The following is a 7,618-nucleotide window of genomic DNA, read 5'->3' on the forward strand; positions in this document are numbered from 1 at the left end:
AGGCTGCACGTTACCTGATATCAACAATAGAAGAATAACTAGGCACCTCTGTTTAATAACTTTGCACGGCTTCTCTTTTTTAAGAGACCTACTGCAAGCGAAGTCTACAAGTGAGTTTCCAGACAATACAAAACAGTCATTTAAAACCATTAGACTTTGGTAGTGACACAAATTCGTAATGTTCACATCATGCCACAAATACATCGGCACTTGGACGAATGGAACGAGTGAAAAAGAGCGAGTTCCCGCAGACAAAATGTCCAATGGACGGGAGAGCACATTGTCAGATGTACTCACCCAGCGACAATGTTCGTTTTCTCCAGATCTCGTTAAAGTCAGTGCACAAAGCAATACCACGAAAATTGTCATTTTCTCTGACAAATGTAAACAATAGAGCCCAATGAAGGTAAGGGGAGAGTGAACTGGGCAGTCAGCTGCTGCTGCTACAATACAGTATGAGGTGAGACGGTGAACTGATGTTGAAGCGGGCAGTCAGCTGCTGCTGCTCCAATACAGTATGAGGTGAGACGGTGAACTGATGTTGAACCGGGCAGTCAGCTGCTGCTGCTCCAATACAGTATGAGGTGAGACGGTGAACTGACGTTGAACTGGGCAGTCAGCTGCTGCTGCTCCAATACAGTATGAGGTGAGACGGTGAACTGATGTTGAACTGGGCAGTCAGCTGCTGCTGCTCCAATACAGTATGAGGTGAGACGTTGAACTGGGCAGTCAGCTGCTGCTGCTCCAATACAGTATGAGGTGAGACGGTGAACTGATGTTGAACTGGGCAGTCAGCTGCTGCTGCTCCAATACAGTATGAGGTGAGACGGTGAACTGATGTTGAATCATAATGATTAAGTTAATTAAAATTAATTAGTGAAACTGTTAAAAAATAGTATATGGCATATTAAATATATTACTCTATTGTTATCATATAGAAACATCATGGAATATTGTACATTATATTAGCATCAACATACATTATTGTTTCATTCAATTTCACATAATAAGGATATTTAATATTTTCAAGTTCAGAAGTCAGAACCCATCACCTGCTATGTAAAAGAGACAGAAGAATGCACAATGGTCAATGCTATCTGGGATCCTTGGGACATCCCTACCCTAAACCCTAACCTTAACCATTTTAAATCTCAACTTCAACGGGCTAGGGACGTCCCAAGGATGTATCTCTACCTGAAAATACATGATCTAAGTGATTGATAGTTGGTATTCAGCAGTTATAAAGCCTTATTTACTTTAATGAACTACTAAAATAGTGATTTTGTCAGACAGCAGCTCTACACTTTGACAGACTGATCCATTCATCCTTCCATCCCTCCTCAGCCTTCCTCTCCTCTGAAGACCCAGTGAGGGTGGAGCTCAGTCAGAGAGCTGTTGAGGGACTGGTTAGGAAGAACACTTCTACAGCCAGACAGGTGAGAGGTCACACATGGTTTAGATGGTAAATATTTATGTCCCCTTAGAGGTTCATCACGTCAGCAAAAGGGAATATGTTCCATTTATGTTTATTTAGTGCAAATTGTCCACTGATATTGGTGTAATTTCTCACCCTTCTGGCTGTATGAAAGTGAATTTCCCGCCAGGCATACATACATGTTCTTTGTTATTACCCGAGCCACCCGAGCCACTGCCTGTTCACCCGCTATCATTCAGAAGGCGAGATCAGTACAGGTGCATCAAAGCTGGGACTGAAAGACTGAAAAACAGCTTCTATCTCAAGGCCATCAGACTGTTAAATAGCACAGAGAGGCTGCAGCCTACATATAGACTTGACATCATTGGCCACTTTAATAAATGGAACACTAGTCACTTTAATAATGTTTACATATCTTCCATTTCTCATCTCATATGTATTAACTGTATCTCAGTCTATGCTGCTCTGACATTGTTTATCTATATATTCCTTTACTTAGATTTGTGTGTATTAGGTATTTGTTGTGAAATTGTTAGATATTGCTGCACTGTGGGAACTAGGACAAGCATTTCGCTACACCTGCAATAACATCTGCTGAACCCCTGTATGTGACCAACAACATTTGATTTGATTTATGAAGGTAATTTGTGTCAAATGTATTTTTCCCCACTCATTCACCCCATCTCTTTACATTGCTTATGCATATTCAGTGGCCTGACTGTCAAAGGCCCATCCTGGTAGATCTGAACCTAATGCAGCTTGGAGTGATCAGAAGACAGAAATCACATTTAGGTACCAGGTGTAACTGAGGCCATAGATGCTCCATATCCATTAGTTTGAGTGTTTTATATAATATGACTAAATGTGTTTCTGTGTTGCAGGGACAGTCAAGAATTGGAACAGCAAGGCCACAGAACATGACATAAGCAGAGCTGTGGGAGACCACCTCAAGTCCCTGGTAGAGCCGGGGGTGGTGTTTACCACTCCACCACGCCTTCAGCAGGCTGGAAAAGTGGGATTGATACTGTTTTCATGCTAAGATGGACCAAGATACATGTTGCTTTTACACATGTTTGACAAGAGTCTTGATTGGGTTCATTTGTCTTACAATATGTTCAAATCAAATCAAGCTTTGTTTATACAGTACATTTAAGACATGGATGCAACACAATGGCTTCACAGGAAAAAAATGATAAATTCTTCTATGTTAAAGTATTCCACCCTGAAACTGTAGAATTGTGTGACATGTGTTAAGATCATAAGACTATAATCTGATGATGTATGTTTCAAAGTAGGTCAGAGAAATATTGACGGTTATGAGGGAACATGTCTGTGGGTTTGAAACAAGTTGATCTATTTCTCTGAAGACTGAGCTCTGAGAAGGGAAGTAAGCCAGGCGTTGCGAAACCACAGAGGTTTCCTGTTTTGAGCTAGACTTGTCAGTTGCAGACATGAAGGTAGAGGAACCCGGTTAGACAGAAAGAGCTATCAAAGTAGAACATTGCGACAGAGTTAGTGAGGAGGGGCATTTATAAAGTGTATGATATAAAAGGCTATGTACGATTTTTAGAATAAAGGACTAATCTATTGCAGAATGAGACTTTGTCTAATTCTTTATTAATTGAAGCCTTACAACCTTCTGGAAATAGACAAATCTTTGAGTAGTAGTTGAGTTCAACCATTGAGATAGCAAAATTCCCATGACAAATAAACAGATATTTAGTACACAAACATAAGATAAAAAACAGATGACTAAACTGAAAGACTAATGAGCATTGATTAAAATATTAATTGGATGCAATATCCAATCCAAAAATATAGGCTTGTTTTTTAGGAGGGGCTCTGATAGACACTATGGGGGTGTCCACTGGAAGTTGACTAGTAACAACAACTGGGACCTAAAAGACACCCACCATGAGACCCACTAAATCTGCCCAAGAAGAGGAAAACAAAAGAAAAACCCACACCAAACTCAAAGACAGGAAGCAAACCAAAAAGGTGGAGCAACTAAAGGTGTTGACTCTCCACATGTATCAAGACAACTGGAGCACTGGGCCAGACACTCTTAAATAGAACCTGGACCAGCTCAGGTGAAACACCTTCCCACTAACGAGATGGACAAGCCAGCACAGGTGTAACACATACTGACTAACGAGGTGACACCAATCAGTGCGTCCTACGTGCTAACGAGCTAGACGTGCTAGACGTGCTAACGAGCTAGATGTGCTAAATTCCAACCTCAAAACATAAATGGAAAAACCAAAGCCTGTAACACCTTAAGACAACAAATATATCCTATATTTTTGTTGGAAAAGTTTGCTCACCACCAACAGAAAACAACTTCCATTTCACATTATAATCAACTACAATGCTTCACATTCACCAATATAAACATGGTGTCTACTGGCTGTCAACAATTAAAAACAAGAAGAAAAAAAACTCGTAAAACTCACTAGCTTCTAGAACTCTCGTCTTCCTAAACCTCACTAGCTTCTAGAACTCTCGTCTTCCTAAAACCCACTAGCTTCTAGAACTCTCGTCCCCTTGGAACGAGCCCAAACAAAACTAATCTCCAATACGGAAAAACGTGCAGTCAAAATAAATGGCAACGCACTAGCTAAATGCAAAACACAAAACTTTTTGACTGCCCACCCTTGAGACAATCAGCAACCAAGTTGTCCTTACCTCAGACATGTCTGATTTCAAGAGGAAACTCCTGCAATATCCATAGTAACTTTCCACCTCACAGCTTCTCTCTCTTTTCAGGGTTCACTAGATAGGCATGTTGTTGGATCGGGGCCCAGTCCCCAATGTCATGCTCTGGTACATTTGGGTTGGCACATCTGAGAATAAACCCTGATATTCTAAAAGCAGGATAACAATATCAATATAATTATACCCATAAATTGTCAGTTGGTTGCATGAATAATTTTCATTACTAAATGTTACATGACATGTAAATATGAAATATTTGATTGCATAGTCTTATTTTCAATTACTTTTCAATTACATTTTGCTAGGTGGGATATCCCAATGTCAAAACACAGTTTTAACGTGTCCAAATCAATAACCAATATGCAGGAACAGTTTGTGATATATTGAAAAAATAAAATGTCCTATATACACAAACATCTGCCACAATAATCATATTACGTATTACTTAAACAAGCACCTTATAAACTGCACAAGCACCAGAAACGCTGTATTTTCTGATATTTGATCAGAGATCTTTTATCAGATTATCTCTGGTCACAGCTAAGAGATTTCTCTCCTGTGTGTATTCTCTGGTGTACTGTCAGACCGCCAGATGTAATAAAACTCTTCCCACATTGATCACAGCTATAAGGTTTCTCTCCTGTGTGTATTCTCTGGTGTTGAGTCAGATGGTCAGATCTACCAAAACTCTTCCCACATTGATCACAGCTATACGATTTCTCTCCTGTGTGTGTTCTCTGATGAATTTTAATGCCTGATGAGGTGAATCTCTTCCCACAATCAGAGCAGCAGTGAGTTCTCTTCCCTGTGGATCTCTGCAGGTGTTTCTTGAGGTGTTCTGATCTGGAGAGACTCTTCTCTGCCTCTTCAGCATCATGAGGTTGTTGAGGCTCCACAGAGGATCCAAGATAGTCACGTCTCTCTCCTGTGTGAACAACAAAGTCAGATGATTAAAGGCCCACAACAACGGAAATCCACTGTAAAAGGTGATGCCAACAGCGTAGCCATGATGTTATACAACAATTGACGTCTGTAATGTCTGTTAAAATTATTTGACAATTGTCTTAACATGAGCAAAAATAGTCATATTTTGTCTTGTTTTCACATTAGTAGTAACATCTAAGATTGTAGACTAGAAATAAGTTATTCATGTTGTTGAAACTCTAAGCAGTGTGCCAGACAACTTTTGGTCTCCAACATAGGCCCCTTTCTGTGTTTAATAAAATTGCGGCATGAGGGCGATGCACATGCAATTTGGTTGTAGAAACTCCTCCCCACTAATGAGGAAACCGATAGTTATGGATGTACTATATCTGCCTGGAGTAAAAATGGTGAGCAAAGATTTTAGTTTTTCACAATGTATTCTGAATGTGAATGGGGGAAACTCAGGGGAGTAACCTCCATTTCCAGGTTGCTTATGAGTTCATTTCACACTACTTTGGATTATAATTGTAAGGCTCGTTTGAATGTAATGTTTAATATAATATTTGTTACAGTATTATGAGTTGTGTAATTATTGAAGAACCGCGTTAATGACAGTATCCATTTGGGTGTTGTCAACAAAGTTAAGATAAAAAAAAAATCACCTTTATTTAACCAGGTAGGCCAGTCGAGAACAAGTTCTCATTTACAACTGCGACCTAGCCAAGATAAAGCAAAGCAGTGCGACAAAAAAACAAGAGAGTTACACGTGGGATAAACAAAAGTACAGTCAATAACACAATAGAAAAATTTGGAGTACGGAGGAAAAGCAATAAATAGGCCATAGTAGCGAAGTAATTACAATTTAACCTCTCTAGGGTCGGCGGGACGAAATCGTCCCACCTACTCAACAGCCAGTTGAATCCCGTGGCACGTTATTCAAATACCTTAGAAATGCTATTACTTCAATATCTCAAACATATGACTATTTTACACCATTTTAAAGACAAGACTCTCGTTAATCTAACCACACTGTCCGATTTCAAAAAGGCTTTACAACGAAAGCAAAACGTTAGATTATGTCAGCAGAGTACCCAGCCAGAAATAATCAGACAGCCATTTTTCAAGCTAGCATATAATGTCACATAAACCCAAACCACAGCTAAATGCAGCACTAACCTTTGATGATCTTCATCAGATGCCAACCCTAGGACATTATGTTATACAATACATGCATGTTTTGATCAATCAAGTTCATATATCAAAAACCAGCTTTTTACATTAGCATGTGACGTTCAGAACGAACCTCCGGTGAATTTACTAAATTACTCACAATAAACGTTCACAAAAAACATAACAATTATTTTAAGAATTATAGATACAGAACTCCTCTATGCACTCGCTAAGTCCGATTTTAAAATAGCTTTTCGGCGAAAGCACATTTTGCAATATTCTCAGTAGATACCCCGGCATCACAGGGCTAGCTATTTAGACACCCACCAAGTTTAGCACTCACCAAAATCAGATTTACTATAAGAAAAATGTTATTACCTTTGCTGTCTTCGTCAGAATGCACTCCCAGGACTTCTAATTCAATAACAAATGTTGGTTTGGTTCAAAATAATCCATAGTTATATCCAAATAGCGGCGTTTTGTTCGTGCGTTCAAGACACTATCCAAGGGTGACGAAGGGTTAAGCGCCCGACGCGTTTCGTAACAAAAAAATTCTAAATATTCCATTACCGTACTTCGAAGCATGTCAACCGCTGTTTAAAATCTATTTTTATGCTATTTTTCTCGTAAAAAAGCGATAATATTCCGACCGGGAGTCGTTGTTTTCGTTCAAAGACGAAATAATAAAAACATGGGGTCGCCTCGTGCACGCGCCTCCAGTCTCTGATCGACCACTATCAAAATGTGCTAATGTTTTTCAGCCATGGCCTGCAAAGCCACCATTCAGCTTTTTGCCGCCTTCTGAGTGCCTATGGGAGCCGTAGGAAGTGTCACGTTACCGCAGAGATCCCCTGTTTTGGATAGAGATGATCAAGAAGGCCAAGAAATGATCAGACAGGGTACTTCCTGTACAGAATCTTCTCAGGTTTTGGCCTGCCAAATGAGTTCTGTTATACTCACAGACACCATTCAAACAGTTTTAGAAACTTTAGGGTGTTTTCTATCCAAATCAAACAATTATATGCATATTCTAGATACTAGGCAGGAGTAGTAACCAGATTAAATCGGGTACGTTTTTTATCTGGCCGTGCAAATACTGCCCCCTATCCCCAACAGGTTAAGCACCAGCTGTCAGAGCAGCTCACAGATCACTGCACCTGTACATAGCCCATCTATAATTTAGCCCAAACAACTACCGCTTCCCCTACTGTATTAATTTATTTATTTTTCTCCTTTGCACCCCATTATTTCTATTTCTACTTTGCACTTTCTTCCACTACAAATCTACCATTCCAGTGTTTTACTTACTATATTGTATTTACTTCACCACCATGGCCTTTTTTGTCTTTACCTCCCTTATCTCACCTCATTTGC

The 7,618-nt window shown here is 39.7% G+C and overlaps 1 long non-coding RNA gene across 1 annotated transcript; it reads right to left on the reverse strand.

Annotated features, from left to right (window-relative positions):
• Positions 1 to 3,030: 3,030 nt before the first annotated feature.
• LOC145863053 (uncharacterized) lies at positions 3,031 to 5,790 on the reverse strand. Its single transcript, XR_014382385.1, has 2 exons — positions 5,737 to 5,790; positions 3,031 to 5,075 (listed from the first exon to the last, which is right to left on the reverse strand). It is a non-coding gene; the product is annotated as an uncharacterized LOC145863053 (long non-coding RNA).
• Positions 5,791 to 7,618: the final 1,828 nt, after the last annotated feature.

This window comes from Salmo salar, chromosome 02 (genome assembly GCF_965601325.2).
Source record: "Salmo salar chromosome 02, fSalSal1, whole genome shotgun sequence".
NCBI classification, from domain to species: Eukaryota; Metazoa; Chordata; class Actinopteri; order Salmoniformes; family Salmonidae; genus Salmo; species Salmo salar.